The sequence below is a fragment of the Pelodiscus sinensis genome, chromosome 2 (assembly GCF_049634645.1).
Source record: "Pelodiscus sinensis isolate JC-2024 chromosome 2, ASM4963464v1, whole genome shotgun sequence".
Taxonomy (NCBI): Eukaryota; Metazoa; Chordata; order Testudines; family Trionychidae; genus Pelodiscus; species Pelodiscus sinensis.
The window spans coordinates 234,096,889-234,116,445 of record NC_134712.1 but is presented as its reverse complement, the minus strand read 5'-3'; the positions used below and the strand labels follow the sequence as shown (position 1 = coordinate 234,116,445).

The following is a 19,557-nucleotide window of genomic DNA, read 5'->3' as shown; positions in this document are numbered from 1 at the left end:
AGGAATTGAGGGACCGATCCTGGCCTGACACGCTGGGACCGAGTGATGCAGAAAGGGGTAAAAATTGTACCTGTATGTGACCTTTTGTTTTAGTGCATGCATAGAATAGAGCTCTTTAAAGATTAAGCTGTCATTTGGTACCATTATTTTCTATTTCCTATCTTTATTTTTCTTGTAACCATTTTTTTAAGATCTATCTATCTATCTATCTATCTATCTATCTATCTATCTATCTATCTATCTATCTATCTATCTATCTATCTAATTTGCCAGCAGTTAAGAAATAGAACAATAGCCATTGCAACCACATGATTTATAAGCCTCCTCAAATAAACCTGTAACTGTTTAAGCTTTAACCTGACTCCTTCAGTTGCTGTAATAGAACCAAGCACAATTTAAAAGAACTTCAGCCGGTCATAAAGGGACATAGTATAGGAAGAGCTTGGGCGTTCGGATTTGTGTCACACCCAGGTGGCAAAATTCAGTTGGGGCGCTTCTCAGTCTCCCCGAGGCTGCCCGCTGCGAAGGAATTATGAAATTCTAGCAGCTGAAATCTGAAGCGTAATAAGCTCTCCCTGTACACTTATTGGGGCGCCTTTCAGCCTCTTCCAGGCTGCCCACTGCAAGGGACCCCGGTCTCAGCAGTTAAAGTCTTAGGCGTATAGTACACACACACACACCACTCGCTGCCCTGACCATTGGCTGACACTGACTTACCTGATTTGCATCCCTTTTCCGGAAATTGTGGCCAGTGTAGACGTAGCCATGGTGTTTGTGTAAGTGATTTTCCTGCCTCCTTTGTTTATGTCTTTTGTGAGATTTATACACGTGGCTTAAAATGAGACAAAAATAGAAAATTCCTAAATACAAATAATTGGCAAACAAAAGCCTCAGCTGGTGTAACTCACACACTTAGGCTATGTCTACGCTGCCGGCTTCTTGCACAAGAACAGCTGTTTTTGCAGAGCGTCCATAGTACAAGCCCATTCTTGCGCAAGAAAGTTTACAGTAGATTGTCAGAAGAGAGGGCTTTTTGCACAAGAGTTATTCCTCTTCCCATGAGGAATAAGCCTTTTTGCACAAGAGCTCTTGTTCAAAAAGGATAGTGTGGAGGCTCCGCAGGGGGTGGTTACGCAAGAACTAGACTCTGGGGAAAAGCACACGTGCTCTGCTGGACGCTCCTAAAAACTCATCACAGCTCTATAGTTTCTGTCTGCTGGCCCCTCTTAAAGGTGCAGGCCCCCTGCAGAAGCCCCATGGTAGAAAGCTTTTTCCAAAGCAGCAGCTATCTCCATGCGGCTCTCCCTGCTACAGCCAGCACAAAGCATGTCTGCCCCCCGCGACTCTTCTGGTCCTCATGGGGAGCAGCCCCAGGAGTCAAAGGACCCATCCAGGGGCACCAAGAGGCATGCACCCGCCTGATCTGATCATGAGATCGAGGCCCTTTCGGAGCTGTGGGGACAAGAGGAGGCCCTGCAGGATCCCTGGGCCAGGCAGAGAAACACTGAGATCTTCGGCCGAATGGCGGAGACCTTGGCCGACCATGGCCACCCACTCCGGTCCTCTGAGCATGTCCGGAGAACGGTGAAAGAACTCCGTCTCACCTACATGCAGGCCAGCAAGGAGACCAAGATGCTTTGTTTCATTTCAGCATAGGCTTCTTTATTGGGAATTGAGGGAAGGGGTAAAAGACAACGAAACCGCACCTTCAGATTGCCAAAGGCACACTCCACCTGGTTCCTGGTCTGGTTCAGGTGGGCATTAAATTGTTGCCTGCGGGGGTCCCTGTTGTCTGGTGTATGGCTTCATAAGCCATGGCATGATGGGATAGGCCACGTCCCCCATGATGCACAGTGGCATATGCACATTCCTGATGGTGAATTCCCAGTGGGGGAAGAATGTGCCCGCTTCCAGCTTGTGGGACAGGCTGGAGTTTCTAAAGATGTGGGTGTCGAGTGCCCTGCCCGACCACCCCACAAACACGTCTATAAAATGTCTATGGTGGTCGACCAGGGCCTGTAGCACCATGGAAAAGTAGCCCTTTCTGTTGATGAAGTGGGCCGCTCGATGGTCAGGTGCTTACACGGGGATGTGTGTCCCATCGATGGCTCCCCCCCAGTTGGGGAACCCCAGGACAGTGAATCTGGCCATGGTGGCATCCAGGTCTCCCATCTGGATGACCCTCTTCAGCAGGAGGGAGTTGATGGCTCTCACCACCTGCAGAAGGACACGGAGAAATACAGAAAACAGAGGTTAAGAAGGAGGGGGAGCATGAGCCCTTGTGAGATCCCTGCCTCCTCCCGTACTCTCTACCTCAAACCTCCCAGGAGCCCCCTCCACCCCAGTCTGCTCTCCCCCCAGCAGCAGGGCTGTGTGAGGGTGGGGTGGCACAATCCCTCGGGGGATGGGTCTTCCCCCACCCCCGCTCCGCCCCCACAGCCAGGACTGACCCCCTCCTCCCACCCCGTGCAGGGACTGCAGCCCCAGAGGGCCCTACATGCATGAGGACAGCCCCAACAGAGGTTGCCCACCGACCGGTAACTGTCCGGGGTGTCAAGCTTCCAGAGGGCAATAGTGACCCTCTTCTGCAGGGGGATGCTTGGCTGCAGGTGGGTGTCTTGTCTCCAGAGGGTGGGGGTGAGCCAGGCACACAGCTCCAAAAAGGTGTCCTTCCTCATTCTGAAGTTGTGGAGCCACTGCTGGTCATCCCAGAGCTCCATTACCTGCTGGTCCCACCAGTCGGAACTGGTGTCCAGCCTCCAGAATTGCCTCTCCATGGTGGGCTGCAGGTCCAGCTGTGAAGCTGCAGCACCCCGAGAGAGGGACTCTGCAGTATTGTCATGGTCACGCTCCTGGAGTAACAGCATGGCACCGTATATTATGTGCAGCACATAATCAAGCATGGCCATGTGGGGCCAGGACGTGCTCTGGGGCAGCTCCAGTTCCATGGTAGCAATCAAAGGGCAATAGAAAGTTTGTTGTATTTATCAATTTAAAAAATAATAATGCCACGGGACTCCATTCTACATACACTGAAGACAATGGGTGTCTTTTTCAGATCAAACCCAAACAGCATAAGGCCCCATTCTGCAGTCGGCACCCAGAACATATCAGGGGCCTGTTGAAGTCATTGTGGCTCTAAGCAGATGCAAAGGTCTGCCCATGCTGAAATGATGTGGTGAGGTAATGAAAACCCAGTACTAGATGTCTATTTTAACTTTAGGATATATCCTCCTTGTTGATAACATGGTGTTAAGTTTAGGTATCAAATAAACTAATTTTCTAGTTCTGTAAGGTCTTTTAAACCATTGCTTTTTAAAATGTAAATGGATCAAAGGAAAAGGGAAAAACTAATCTATCTATGTTCACTTTCTAAGTGACAAAGCAGATGTAGTTTAGACTTGCAATAGGGTATATTATATTCAGTTGATTCTTGCCTCTTGAAAATGACCACTTGACTACAGTTGTTAGCACAGTTCTTTATCTCAGCACTCTGAGGGTAAGTCTAAACTACATGCCTCCGTCAACGGAGGCATGTAGATTAGCCAGATCGGCAGAGGGAAATGAAGCCGCGATTAAAATAATCGCGGCTTCATTTAAATTTAAATGGCTGCCCCGCTCTGCCGTTCAGCTGTTTGTCGGCAGATCGGGGAGGTCTGGACGCGACGCGCCGACAAAGAAGCCTTTCTTGATCGGCACAGGTAAACCTGGTTTCACGAGGCATACCTGTGCCGATCAAGAGAGGCTTCTTTGTCGGCGCGGTGCGTCCAGACTGCCCCGATCTGCCGACAAACAGCTGATCGGCAGAGCGGGGCAGCCATTTAAATTTAAATGAAGCCGCGATTATTTTAATCGCGGCTTCATTTCCCTCTGCCGATCTGGCTAATCTACATGCCTCCATCGACGGAGGCATGTAGTTTAGACACACCCTGAAAGATTTAGGACCTAGTTATGACTTCCATCACACTTCTCCAGTATATGTCAGAGAAGACAGGGAGCACATCCTCATTCCAGTTCCACTTTACCAATGGCAGCCATAACTTGGCTACACACAATAGCTACATGCAGAGAGCAAGGCTTCTTGGCAATGCTGAGCACCTGAGTGGGGATGTGGCTAGCATTAGTCCCCCCTCCCACACACCATGAAGTATCTGGAAGGTTACATTGTGGGAGTGGATGCATACTCTTTCCAAATGGCATAGCAGAGGTCTCTTTGGAAGGAATTACTGTTACACCAGGATGCTCTGGTATTTCAGAAGACACTATTCTGAATCCTCAATGGCATTATGACAGCACCTGTCCTATATCTCCTGGCACCCTACGTCATGTGGTAAATTTCAGGATTTCCACCTATGAATCTCCTATTATTGGAACATTAATCTGGCTCTTACTGCATTTAGTCCAAGTGAAATGTATCTTAAGAACCTCCCCAAGATTCAGCAGTCTGGATTAGTTTCCTTTTCATTCATCATTTCATTTAGTTACATTTTCTGAATGCAGCTTCACCTTCTTTGTACTGCTGTTTCACTTTCCATAAATATACTGATAAATGGCCTGAAAAGTTATTCAGTTTCACTCTTGCAAATAGTCTAGGATCCTCGGTTGCAATGCCATTGACAGCAACAGTATTTATTACTGAATCATAATGTAAATTTCACTGTTCCTAAAGTGATAAAATGTGGACTTCTCTCTTTCGCTTTTCAATAGTGAACGCATATTGTCATTAAAAGCTGTACAGGATATTGCCCTTTCACCATAAATATTGCTCTGATAGAAAATGTGTATAAAGTGCAGAATAATGAATGAGTGGTTCAAAAGAGAAGCTCCAAGTTCATGTTCTATAATCCAGCCCTGTTTGGCAGTAAATGAAAGTTGCTAATTTCTGATGTCTTTTGTTGGCCTGCATGGAATGAATTGGTGATCTCAGTCCAGTTTATACTGGCTAGGAGTCCATGTTGCAGAACTTCCACTCTATCTGAAATCCACCTTGGGAATCTCAGGACATTGCAAAGGTTAAAAGAACATGAGCAATAAACTAACATCTTTCTACAGAGGTGGTCAGAATTGAAGCATATTGGTGCTACAGTATAAGGCACATTGAACTGCTGTTGCCCATACTGTAGGCCTGATTTTTATAGATTTTGAATTCCCACATGTCCCACTGATTTCCACTTAATGTACCATGTTTGAACATTTTGGCCTCAGTATTTCTTTCTCAGAACACAAGGAAGGTTACTTACCTGATATACCACCATAGGCTTTAGACCTGTGGGACTCCCCTTCCTAAGCTCTGCTCCCCTTGATAAATAGTTGCAGTTTGTTCTGCTCTCAGCTATATTTGGAAGAGCTGGTAGTTACCTCTTCCTGGGTGTGCAGCACTTAGCCACAAATTAAAATGAATTCACATCAATAATCAAGAAAAGAGACGGATTAGTAGGTCAGACTGAAATACGTTTTTTTAAAGTAAAAGTTGCATGTAGTTCATGAACAAAACCTAAAATCATCTAAGTTAATTTGAGTAGCAAACCCGTAACAGGACCCTCCTAAATACACAGGCCTGAGCCTCCCTTTGAGCTGCCTGGAGTCAGTCAGCATGGGTATGTCTACAATGTAGCTAGGTGTGTGCCTCTTAGCCTAGGTAGGCAGACAAGTGCTACTTCAAGGAGAACTATCACACTAAAAATAGCAGTATGACTGTTCCTGACCCAGAGGGTCAGGCAAGTGTTTACCAGCACTAGGGTTGCCAACTCTGACTGAAACTACTCCGGGAGATTTTCTTTTCTTACATGACGCAATGTCCTTTTCTTAGAATATCCAGAGTTGCTTTCAATAGTCACTGAGAGACGGATGCCCATTCCAGGAGACTCCAAGCCAATCCTGGAGGGTTGGCAACCCTATCTGGGACAGCCAAGCCAAAGCTGCCACCAGTGCTACAGTGACCACTGCTATTTTTAGAGCTAGCACATATCCGACTAGGCAAGCTGGGAGGCATGGTCTCAATTGCAGTATAGACATACTAACTGTGCCCCTCAGATCCACTCCCCCAGCTAATGCACAACCTGAGCCTCTTAAACATACAGGCCTGAGACTCTCAGTCAGCTCTGTGGTCTCAGACCCCTTTTTTGTCTGTGTTTTTCAGGCCCCTTCTGAGTTCAGCCAAAATCCTACCCCATCCCCATTGGATTCTGTAAGAATCCCACATACCCTTTTTGTCAGAATCTGTCCAGCTATGGCCCCTACCCCCAAAAAATAGCTGCTCTGCATCACTCTCCTCTGGCCTCTCCCATGAACCTGGATTAAGCACCATGCATAAATTCAAAGAGTTACTAAATGTATCCCTTGAACGAAAACCCTTTCAAGGCTACTTGTAGTGTGTGTGTGTGTGTGTGTGTGTATGTGTGTCTTTCTTTTAAATTTAGCCATTCTGGGATTTATCATACAACTCGAACAGCGTCTTGCATTGGGGGTGCTGCAGAGATGACTCACTAATCCTTAGGGCTCTGATCAAATTCCCATCAAAGTTAAGAGAAAACTGCCTGTTTGCTTCAACGGCCATTGAATCAGGCCATATTTGGCCATGGAAGTTTCTGTTGTGAATGCAAGATGGTGGTTGACTGGAGCTCAGGACCAGTGCTGGTTGGAAATTTTTCATTGTAACATTTTCACTGGGAAATGTTGATTTTATAAACCAAATCTATTCACAGGAAAGGGTCAGTTTCAACAAATTTCCTATTTTGATTTAAAAAGTTTTGAAGTTGTTGATATGTTCTGTTTGGAAACTTTCTAATTTAAAATGTTCCTTTTCTTGGGTCAAAATTTTTTGTTTTGAAATTTAAGCTAATTCACATTAAAAATAGTAAAAAAAAAAAAATCAAATCAGAACAAAATATTTTTAAATTATTGAAACAAAATGGCAGGTGACCTGATCTGTTTTTTGGCGGGAGAGGGAATTAGGTTGTTTTTTGTTATTTTGTTTTATTTTTCAGTTTGTGTAAATTTTTGAAATTTCAACTTTTTGTACCTGTTCAGGCTGTGAAATATTTTCTCTTCTTGGAAATTCTCATGAGATGAAAAACAGATTCCCCTTCCCTCCCAACTGTGCTCTATACTGATAAAGTCAGAGAACAACCTGGTGTTTAAAAAAAGATGAAAGTCACCCCTGTGCAAAGTGCCTGCAGGGTCTATGAGGTACTTAAGTGCTGTGGAGGGACTTTGAATAGCCCTGGGCAGTAAGGTAAGTTTTATGTACACAAATGTTAAAGTATGAGAGAAAACAAAAGACATCATTATTACTTGATTGTGCAAATGATTAGATAAAGAACATGCCTTCTTGGAAAAATATCTGGTATTGCATCTTTGCTGGCTCTGTAAACATGCAATTTAAGTCAATGCTTCTAGATGTAATGAATACTTTTTGGGATAGCATTGTTTGTCTACATCCAGTTAGGGTATAATCTCAGTCCAACACACTCTCCCCAGCTGGGCTGGGGAAGGAGGAACTGGGAACCCCGCATGCTGACCAGTTGGGCTGTGCGGGGTGGAAAGGGGTTGAAGCCCGGTGCGCACAACCCAACTGGGCTGCCCGGGGGAGCCGGGGAGCCCAGTTTGTGATTCAGCTGGTCTGCGGAGTGGGGGATGGGAGCTGGGAAGCCCAGTGTGTGGCTCAGCTAGGCTGGGAGGTGGGGGAGAGGGAAGCCAGGAAGCCCGGTGCATGGCTTAGCTGGGCTGCTGGGGGAACTAGGATGCCCAGCACGTGGCTTAGCTGGGCTGCTGGGGGGGCAGCAGGGCAGCCGGTGGGACTGGCAACAGAGGAATCAGAAATGACCTCCCCTGCTCCAGCACAGTCCCTCATCTGGTACCAGTCAGGTCCTGAGGGTGCCGGATCAGGGAAGTCCAACTTGTACTATGTTTTGTGGTCTTGTGCTGCTATAATGCACAGTGATCCCCGATCCCTCAAGGCATAAAAATTAAGCCAATACTCAGAAGTGAATGTAAGTGGGTGCACTCTAGTGCACAGTTCTGTCAAGAGCTGGCTGAGCTGCTGCAGAAAGTAGCAGGGAACTATTTAAAAAGATGGCAGGGACCTGGGTTGCAGTAAAAATTTTAAGTTACTTTCACCGCTGGCAATTCCTGACAAACCAAGAGGTTTTCTATATCCCTGAGTCAGTCTGCCCCTCAGGTGAGGCTGAGGATTGTGCAGAGCACTCGGGCAGCTAAGCTTTATCTGTTTTGCCAATTGCTACTTCTGATTAAAGTCATTTAAATGTGCCCTCTGCTCTCTGCTTCAATAGGGAAACAAATACATCAGCGTTGAAATGTAATATAACACATTCTAAGTTTGGAGTTTCAGATATCAGAGAAGCCCACTAAAATTTGCACTCACCTTTGAAAGCACATGTGTGATTGGGAGATTTGTAATGACAAACTGTCCACTACAGTTAGTGTGTATATGTTAGAGTGTGCTTTGTATGAGGCATCATTGCAAAATGCATTCAAAACCTGTGAGTCAAGCTCTAGCAACTAATGAAAATGGATTAATATCCTGAGGGTTAGAAAATAATAAACTTTGGGTTCTTTTTATTTGCCCTTTGGTTCTGGAATATTTAATGTTCACATTGTCACACTTTTATCTGCAGATATGAGAACTTAGAACTTAAAAAAAAAAGAAAGCTTAGTTTCTCACACGGTAACCTGATTCAAGCAAGAGCATGAAACATTGTGAGCCCTGCAATAAAATTGCAAGAGTTGGCAGCATTGATGAAGACACGGTAAGGATATTGTGGTTAATCGCTACATACAGCAAAGCAAAGGTGCAAGAATGATTTTAAGGTGTAATGTTAGAGTGTGAATAAATAGTAAGCCTCTGCCCAGCGTTGAAAGGCTATTTCTTGGTTAAAATAATGTTACAAGTAAATACATGAAAATAATGAGGATTCCTGTGGCACCTTAGAGACTAACAGATTTATTAGGGTATAAGCCTGGAGTGGAGTTTACAGAGACATGGGTATATATAAGGACAACAAAAGAAAGAGGGTACAGGCTAAGGGTATGTCTACACTACTGAATTTTTTCGGAAAAACAGTCATTTTTCTAAAAAAACTTAAATTATGTCCACACCGCACTTGCGTTCTCCTGAAGAAAATCAAAAGAACAGAGTTTTTTTTCTGAAATTGGTAATCCTCATTCTACGAGGAAGAAGCCTTTTTCCAAAAGAGATATTTCAGAAAAAGGCGTATGTGGATGGGGAAGAAGGAGTTCTTTTGAAAGAAGAGGAAAAAGGATAGGTGCCCTGCTGCCCACTCTGTCCATCATAATCACAGCTTACATGCGAGAGAGCGTCCATTCAATGTAGATAGCTACCTTTAGAAAAAAGCAGATTGCTTTTTCAATGTGCTTTTGCAGTGTGGACGCTCTCTTTCAGAAGAAGTTTTTCCAAAAGATCTCTTTCGGAAAAGCTTCTTCCAAAAGAAGCCTGCAGTCTAGACATAACCTAACACAGCTACCGCTCTAATATTTTACACAGTTAACTTGCTAAAATATACTCCTTGTTAGCAATTAAACTCGAATATTATAACAGAAATGCATTTCTAAAATAACATGGCACTGTACTGTGAAAATATGAAGGTAAGACTGTCAATATATTTAATAGGTATAACACTGGAGTTCTTTAAGTCTGTGCAATTTGAAATCACAGAAGCACTACCCCAAGTTAAGTAGTTTTTGGCAGATGGAAGAACAAGATAGCTTGCTATCTTTTCCCCTGCTTAAGGGTAAATTGCTATATGATAGAGCACAAAAAACCACACTGCTTTAACAGCAAATTTATGTCATCTACTGTTTTAGTGAGCTAGAATTATAAAATACTGCTTGTGTCACAAAGATGACAACTAAACAATGTAGGGCATGGAGGCTTCTCAAGATATATTTCGTTTAATGCTGAATTGTAAATTCATTTCACTGCAGTGAGTTTTCAAAGAAGCACTTTTCACACATTTACAAAAATAATTTGTTTTGGTGCCAAAGAAGAATGCTGGAGGCTGTCTTCCTGCACTGGCCAATGTAGGATGTTGTCTAGAGTATTATTATTTTTAATACCTAAATTTAGGCTTTGCTCAGCATGGAAGCAACTGATAAATTCAGTTTCTACAGAGTTTTCAAAGATACCCACTGCAACTTTCTTTCTCTCCCTCCAGACTAGATAAAATGTTAGCATTGTTATTTATATACACATATGCAGGGTATATCTGAGTCATTGTGATGATATGGAGTGTTATGTTTCCTTGGTATTTACAAAACTGACAACTTCTGACAACTGCACCAGGAACATGCTCAGAAAACGATGAAATCCTGTTCTTTTTAGAGGTGCTGCTGCTGGGGATCTTTTTGCTGTTTGTCATTAGAAGTAGAGTTTTAAATTAACTTGAGCAATAAGTTCCTTTCTGTATAGCTGTTTGAAGCAAAGAGTAATACTGATTCTTTTGTTACCTTGTTCATTCTCTGTGTTTAGTTATTATATATATAGAGAGAGATGAACAAAATAAGCAAAAGTTCATGCATGTATAAAAAATAATGCACAATGTAGGATTGAATTTCAAATAGTAGAATGAATTTTGCCTGGGTTTTAAGAGAACCAGTAAAAGGTCATATAAATAACTGGTACAAAATCATTTAAGGTACTGTTACGATGAAGCACATATTTGATTCAACTGTAATGTCTATGAAGTAGTTCTCGTTTAGCTATACTGATGACATCAACGTTGCAGAATTGTCTTGGAAAGTTATCCCCTCCGGGAACAAAATCTACTCGCTCATCTTCAGTAGCATGATAATGATAATGAAATAAACTGATGATACTTTACTTACCAGTGGGGGAGAATTCTTGCCTGAAGGAGTGGAATTTTGCAAGGCTGAAGTACAGAGAACAGAGTTAAAAGGAACAAGAGATTTCCAGATGTTGTGGATTAAACCAAGTGTTTATTTAAAACTGTAAATGTGTAACTTCTCCCTCCCTGAAATAGATTTTAAAATGGATATTTATTTTCAAACAAAACCAGTTGCCTTTTTGAAACGGTTGATTAGGAGAAAAAAAAAAAAAGAAGTGACCTAATGCTACTGAATAAAATATCTGATCTCTAGTTGCCAGGGCTGAGTCATTTCCTGTTACAATAACAAGACTGTCATCAGCTAAACTTTTCTAGCTAGCATACAGTTTGTTGGTATGTGTATGGCTTTATTTGTGCATGTTGCTAGAATGTTAATGTTGAAAAACATACAGTACTAAATTCGGAATCATCATCTCTGTTTCAAAAGGCATTAGTGGTCAATTTAAGTCTTTATTGCTCGCCTTACATACTATGACTTTTTTTAATATAAAGAAAATTATACCCCAAAGTGCAAATAATAGCGTTGTAATTCCTTCAAAGAATTCTGGACACATCAGAATGGACTGATACTGTCACAGCTCTCCCATGTGGAATTTTCAGCCTTACTTTCAGTTGTATTTTATTCTCAGAAATAAGATATGGAAAATGCCTGTTTCTCTGTATCTGACCTATGAGTCCTCATACCCAAAGGAAACCTAAACAACACTTTCAAAAAGTTGAGCCTGGGAGCTTAAATACATTATTCTGCAAGGGTACATCTACACAGCAACATTATTTTGAAATAACTAGCATTATTAGTCCACTTCTATCCTGCAGGCAGTTATTTCAAAATAATGTTGAAATACTGTCAAGCTGGAGGACTTCTTACTCCGATTCCTGAAGCCCTCATTGTACGAGGAGTAAGAGGGATGTGACTGATAATGTAAATGTGGGCTCATTGGTTAATTGTATAGTTACATTCAGCACTTCCCTCCCCTGCCCCCAGCACTGCTGCCTCTTATACAGAGGCAGCAGCGTGGGGGCAGGGGCAGGCAGGAGCTGGCTTTTATGGAGTGGTTAAGAGGAAGGTGGAGGCAGGTGTTGTGGGAAAGTATGGATTGAGAGCAGGGCAAGGACCAGAAAAGGATGGCACAGTAGGTGGGGAGTCTATCCCAGGCCCCAAACCTCCTTAAGGATGGCATTGTGCACTGCATTCAGCTCACCGCAGAAGCAACTACAGATAGACTGGTGAGAACAATTGAACAATTCAGTATCCTAGTTACACCGCCACGTTAATCCACAAAGAATAGGAATGAATTCAGATGTACATAAGGCACTAGAGTTTTTGTCTTTGAAAAAAAGTAAATTTTGCAAAAGCCATTACCTCAAATTTAAGGCAGATAAGAGCCAATCCAGTTCTTAGCAGCTTTGATGCTACTATTACAACATCAATTGTTTTCCCCAGCTTCCAGTGCTAACATTTGGGAGCAGCATGTCGGGTGGTTGGATCATGGGGCTGGGATTCAAGATTGAATCATAGGAATGTAGGAACAAAAGGGACCTTGACAGGTCATCTAGTCCAGTCCCATATATAATCTATTCCAATCCATCAGTTCTGTGCCTCTGTCCTGTAACTGGGTCACCTGAGGCACTTTTGAAAAGTGTACTTTTGAAAAGTATCCACTTATTTTTCCTGCATCAATTTGTAGGTGCTCATCTTCAGATACCTAAGTCCTGATCTGCAGAGGCATGAGTGCCCAGAATTCGGATGGATTTTAGCTGGCATTGTGAGTGTTCAACACCTCTGAAAATTAGGCCCCAAGTGTCTCAAATTAGGCTCTTCAAATAAGTGGATAGTTGAAAACAGGCTATATATTCTCTATAGCTGTGTCTACACTGGCCTCCCTTTCAGAAAAGGGATGCTAATGTAGCACTTTGGAATAGACAAATCCACGGGGGATTTAAATATCCCCCGCGGTATTTGCGTTAACATGGCTGCCGCTTTTTTCTGGCTTGGAGATAAGCCAGAGAAAAGCGCCAGTCTAGACGTGATTCTCCAGAAAATAAAGCCTTTTCCGGAGGATCTCTTATTCCTACTTGAAAGTGATGCAACTTGAAAGTAGGAATAAGAGATCCTCCGGAAAAGGCTTTATTTTCTGGAGAATCACGTCTAGACTGGTGCTTTTCTCCGGCTTATCTCCTAGCCGGAAAAAAGCGGCAGCCACGTTAATGCAAATACCACGGGGGATATTTAAATCCCCCGCGGATTTGCCTATTCCAAAGTGCTACATTAGCATCCCTTTTCCGGAAGGGAGGCCAGTGTAGACACAGCCCCTGGGTACATCTACACTGCACACTATTTTGAAATAAGCTATTCTGGAATAGTTATTCGGAAATAGTTTATTTCAAAATAGCACATCTACACTGCAGAGAAGCCTCAAAATTAGTCCGAGGCAGGCTTCCCTAATGTAGACCTGCTATCTCCATTTAGAACCCTAGGAGGCACTGCCCCTGTTGCAGGGCTATTTCGAAATAGCAGAACTGGAGCTAAGTGGAAAAGTCTACACGCGCCTTATTTTGAAATAGTTATTTCAGAATAGGCGTTATTCCTCGTGGAATGAGGCTTACAGAAGTCAGAATAAGACGTCCGTTATTTTAATATTATTCTGAAATAACAGAATTGCTGTGTAAACACTCGCATTGTTATTTCAAAATAATGCTAATTATCTCAAAATAATGGTGCAGTATAGACGCTCTCTATACTGGTGCACTCTATGCCTTTATCACTCCTTTGGGGAAAAGCACATAATATCTTGTTAAGCATATTGAGATCCTTTAGTAAATGGCAACATAGTAGAAAATATGTTTTCTGAGGAATCAAAAATAGCACTTTCCTTCGTTTTACATTTGCTGTATCTATTGTCTGTGTTCAGTCTCATTCTCTCAGAGTCATCTTCGCTAATTGCAGCCCACAGCCACATAACTGAGGTCTCAATCTCCTATATCCTGGTTTCTTTGTTTGTGTGAAACCCTAACAACTTTAATGGCACTGCTTAGGGAATAAGATGCTACTGAAATTTTTCTTCCTTCTGCATTTTTAAATAAATTTATTTTCCCTTCCTTTCTTTTTGCCATTTGGCATTGGTAAAAGCAGAAGACCTAGGCTGATATTTGTGGAGTGTGTAGGAAGGTGCTGCTGTGTATAAATTGCTATGCTCTATGCTCCAGTGAACAGGAACATTATTGTGTGGTCCTGGGTAAAGTCACTGATTATACTGTTTAGGTCATGAAAGCAAGATGTGTTGCAAGTCTCTGGGTTTCTGTAATTAAAAAGTTGTAAATGCTGAGGTTGGTTTGTAAGTAGCTGTTGAGATCACTGTCAGGAATTCAACAGTGCATGGCAGCCGTTATGTATTATTCCATTCTTTCAGGAATGGAAAATTACTGGTGTTTGCTTATATGCAAACAAATGTTGGCTGTAACTTGCATAGGTAGTTTTCCAGCCTATGTATGGAATGGCTTTATAATTGCTTCAGATCCTCTCTGTCTTCAGAATATATGTCAAACATTTAGGCTGTCATTGCCTTCTAAAGATTCATTTCTTACAAGGTTATGCTGAGGCATACCTTGAACATTTTGCTAAGGGCAGTTTTCTTTATTCTCTCTGATTCCCCCCTGAGTACATCTGATAATATAATTGAGCCTTATATTCCAACTGAGTATTAAAAATCATTTTTTTAAAGACAGTATTTAATGTTAATGCAAACACCAGCCTCTTAGGACCATCTTAAAATAAGCCTTCCAGTTTGACGTGAGTAACCCTTGAATGCTGACATGTAGAAAGGGAAGAGTTTTATCATTAGCAAATTATACTCTATCCAGCAGGTCAGCCATGGATGATTTAAAAATCTGAGCACACCTAAGTGAAACTGTGGTATAATACCTTTGGCACATAAACCCTCCTGACTCTAGTTCAGAGAACAGTGAGTTCTCAGTTCTAAGGAAGGGGAAGATGATGTCATTGAGAAGATATTACCTTGCTTTGAAGTTAGTAGATTTGTTCAAAGTTCTCTGAGGTGTTCTCAGAGCCGAAAAATGTGCCTCACTACCGCTGTGAGACAGAGGTAGCCTCTTTCTCTGTAGATTTATGCTGAAGTTTACTCTGTAAGTGTTGTTTTAACTAGAACGATAACAAAAGTCATATGGGAAATGACTGTTGTTCAGAGCTCTTTAAGGAAATGTGATGAAAATGAAGGCTAAACAATATTGGCAACACTAGTGGAAACAACAGTAGAAAGAAGAAATGCTCAGAACTGAAGGAATCTTGGCAGTATTGGTAGGTGCCAGTCTTGTTATTAGCTGTAGAGTTCCAGTAAAGTATGCATGTCATTTGGTAACAGGCCCACTGATGATTCAAAGAGACCTGGGGTTCCCAGCTGCCACCCCTGCTACTGTAGCAGTGGGGGTGGCAGCCAGAGCCCAGAGCCCTTTAAATCGCTGGCAGAGCACCGCACACTTTGGGTGGCTCGAAGGGTGGGGGGAGCTCACCATATTCCTGTTGGCGCAGAGGGATGGCTATGCCCAGCCCCCCCTCTTCTGGGAGCATGGAGCCAGCCCCTCACCTCATCTTGCCCAGAGGCCTGCGCTGTTGGCTTTGGTAATATGAAGGGTTATTGGCAGCTATTGTGTCAGCATTCAAGGAAACACTGAGGATGAGAGTTAACTGATTCTGTTGTGGGAGCTGAGCAATTGCTATGTGAGAGAGGGCAAAGGGAAATGACTCTCCCACTTGTGAGGGTCCACATGAAGGGCTTGGCATAATTCCAATCCCTTCTTACTCCCCTGGAGATAGGGTGGGTGTGGTGGAAGCACCATGCCTCTATCTCTCCTGTGCACACCAGTCAGTAGAGCTACCCAGTGGGGCTGACAGTGTGGATTGGTGTGTGTGTGGTGGGGGCAGGGGAAGGGGGATCTGGCTCTGCACCCCTGGAAGGGCTGGGCCGTGGGCAAAAGGAGTGGGGCTGAAGGCAGTCAGCCCTTAGCACAGTCCAGAGTGCAGTGCTAGGCCCTCCTCCCCAGCCCTCAGAGCACCACAGAACCATGGAATCACATTTCAAAGGGGCCCGGAGCACCTGGCTACCACCACTGCTACTGTGGCAACAATGGCAGCTAAGAGTCTCTTTGAAATGCCGGGCTCCTGTCGGCAGGTCTGGAGCTACCCAATCATGTAATAAAGAAGTAGCAGTAGTTACCTAGTCTCTTTGCTCCACATATTCCTCAGTGTTTTATGGAACTCCTTCTGATGGTGTGTAACTTTATATTTGCCTCCTAACTACATGCCATATGTATGAGGTACAGCTTGGCCTTTCAGTATTTTCTCCATTCACTGAGTCTATGGATTTTTAAAAGGTCAGAATCTATGTAAACTACTCCAGTAACTACAAATGGTCCCAAACCAATGCCCTTGAACTTTGTGGATGTTTTGAAATTTTAAATTCAGGTCTGAATCTTGCAAATGGTTCATATTTTTACAATGGCGCTACCCCAAACACCAACAAAAAAAACATCCCAACATGTGGCAGTGTTGCCAGACATAAACATTCAAATCAATGAGATTAAAATAACACTTCATGGTTTTTATGTGCATTTTGGTTTTTGAACCATCAGCCTCATCTTTTAAAGCTTTTGTTCACAACCACCAGGGCTAGAAACTTACTTTTATTTTGTAAATGAAAACTGAGATTCTCACATCATCTCATGCCTCTGGAGCAGAAGCTGTAAGTAAAATATTAATTATAGCAAGATTCAAGATAAAATTATTGGACTTGACAAGAATGGTACTTGAAAGCAAGTGACATAAAAAACTTCACACTTCAACTCTTCCCTGATAATTCATCTTATTGTAGTATAACTATTTGAGACCAGTAGTGCAAAATACTGTGCATTGGTTTTTTTTTTTTTAAATAATGATTACTCACTGAGTGAATACATACTAAAAAAACCTTGTTACTTAACAGAACTGAGTATCACTTGAGTCATCATAAATGAAGCAACATACTGCCTGCAGTGTGCACACAGATACCACTGATGTCATCTGTGACGTATGTCATTGTTATTACCTGTTTATCAAGTTTATCAGTACTGAAGTTAAAGTGTAAGCTGTGTATCTGGGGAGTCAAAGATGAAATGCCAGCAGGAAAGAATAAGCATGGTTACAACGCACCGACTACAATACCCATCATAATACACACATAATGGCTGTGTCTAGACTGGCAAGTTTTTTCGCAAAATCATCTGCTTTTGTGGAAAAACTTGCCAGCTGTCTACACTGGCCACTTGAATTTCCGCAAAAGCACTGACGATCTCATGTAAGATTGTCAGTGCTTTTGTGGAAATACTATGCTGCTCCCATTCGGGCAAAAGTCTTTTTCCAAAAAAGTGTAGACAGCAGAGATTTCTTTTCAGCAAAAAATCCCTGATCACGAAAATGGCAAATGGGGCTTTTTTGCGGAAAAGCGCGTCTAGATTGGCCACGGACGCTTTTCCGCAAAAAGTGCTTTTGAAGAAAAGCATTCTGCCAATCTAGACGCGATTTTCCGAAAATGCTTTTAACGGAAAACTTTTCCGTTAAAAGCATTTCCGGAAAATCATGCCGGTGTAGACATAGCCAATATGTCAGAAATGTAGTGATACAGGAAGAGGACTAACTATGAAAGAAGCATACGGAGAAAAAGTGTATACCAATATGATGATAATTTGATTATACCAATATTACAATAAGGAATACAGCTGTGATCAAAAAGGCAATAATGCTGCTCAGTCCAGAACAGGGCTAATGTATGGTCCAGTATTTAGAGCTTCCTCTGTTCCTTTACATGTGAACTGCTTTTGTTTTTATATACTTCCTCCTGGTGCTGAAAATTTGCAACTCCTATGATTCATATCAGCAGATCTAAAATACTAATTTATTACAGGCAGTTGGCGCTACCTGCTGAAAATGAAGGTTCCAATCCTGCAAAGACTTAGGTATGCTGACACATTGACGTAAATGGGACTATTTACATGCTAAGTGTTAAATCAGTGAAAATAAAAACATGCGTAAAAAGCATGCGTAAAAATAAGCACGTGCTTAACTGATGCAATGTCGGGGTGCAAAATGGTTTCTATGACACTGTTTCCCATGCCCTCCAAACTTTATTAGTAGGATTTATGCCAGGGATGGGGAACCTAAAGCCCTCAGGCCTGATTGAGCCTTTGCTGGTGCTCCAAAATCTACTAGCCTGGAACCCTGTAGGCTCTGGTTTGCAAGAGGAATGTGGGTCAGCGGACCCCAACCCAAAAAAGGTTCCCCACCCCGATTTATGATATATTATTAGCTTGATATCTAGAGATACAGCACATACACACATGTCCTGTTAAAGTCATTGCGAGCGTCTGCTGCTCATCATCTCACCAGAAGACAGTCAATTTCCATTTTCAAAAGTTTCCCTGTAAAATAAAAACATATGTTTTATGGATAGTTCTGAAAAATGTGTTTTTAGGTTCTGTTTCTCTTTTTGTGGTTAGTATTGACACTATTAATTTTTACTTGAATATCTTAGTCATGCCATCGGATTATTTTCAATAAGTAGCAAATTTTGAAAGCAGATTTTTTTTGTTGTTTGAAATTCAGAAATTCTGGTTTTGAAATGTCCAATTCTGAAAAAAAGAGACAATGAAAAATGAAAATAGTCGAGTTATGACACACAATGATGTTGACACGAGGTGTGAGGTTTACCTATATTACAGAGGCATCATTTTTTACTTTTATTTGTACATTTTTTTACCACTAGTTATCAAGGCAGACTTCATGAGCATTTTATTACCTTATTGTAATATTAACTTCTACATCAAAAAAGGCTCATGTGAGCGCATGCACACGCAAAGGAAAATCAAGAAAAGAACTTTCACCCACATAAAGACTTTGTATACTAGAAAAGATTAAGTTAGAGTTAATGTGCACCAATGTTCCCTCTAATTTTTCCATCCATGTGAGGAATACATTTTGTTATGTACCCTGAGGCATGTGCAGAAGTGCACCACCAATAGAAACATATGCTGCTGTCTCTGCCCACTGCAGATGCTCTGCTAATTAGCTGAGTGGAACCTGAATCGCTTCTAGGTGTTCGTCTAAGTGCTCAACTTACAAGGAACACCGACATGCATCTTTCTTCTCCTCCACCCACTGCTTAACATTCGTTCACCCAGCAATGGGATTTCTGAATAAAGTGGAGAAGACCAATATTATGGTAATTTTTTTCAAAAAAACTTTAAAATTTAAGTAGTTGTAATTGTTGATTATTATCGGTTTATATTAGTGGCCAGTGTGATTGGTGCTGTGCTAATATAAATGTTGACATCATTTCTGCCCTAAAGACTGTTTACTTTTAGGCTTGAACCCTATAAAGGTTTATCTTGCTTAGATGGTAAACTCTTATTGAGACTGTAAGCTCTTTGGGGCAAGGGCAATCTTTCCTTCAGTCTTGTACAGCACCTAGCACATTGGGGTCCTGGTCCATGTCTGGTCCAGGACCTGATCCAAGCACTGTCACAAGAGAAATAAATTAGTAACAATAATGTGCATGAGAGTAGTCAAAAAATGAGATTTACAGGCTCTTGCACAAAAGGGTTATATCTGACAAATGGACCCATTTAC

The 19,557-nt window shown here is 42.3% G+C and overlaps 2 long non-coding RNA genes across 2 annotated transcripts; one reads left to right on the top strand and one right to left on the bottom strand.

Annotated features, from left to right (window-relative positions):
- Positions 1-1,636: 1,636 nt before the first annotated feature.
- LOC106732340 (uncharacterized) lies at positions 1,637-12,802 on the bottom strand. Its single transcript, XR_003090285.2, has 2 exons — positions 10,864-12,802; positions 1,637-2,217 (listed from the first exon to the last, which is right to left on the bottom strand). It is a non-coding gene; the product is annotated as an uncharacterized LOC106732340 (long non-coding RNA).
- A 2,161-nt stretch (positions 12,803-14,963) lies between these two features.
- On the top strand, positions 14,964-19,117 carry LOC142827382 (uncharacterized). The gene is made up of 3 exons (XR_012902107.1): positions 14,964-15,198; positions 17,837-17,888; positions 18,982-19,117. It is a non-coding gene; the product is annotated as an uncharacterized LOC142827382 (long non-coding RNA).
- The last annotated feature ends 440 nt before the right edge of the window (positions 19,118-19,557 follow it).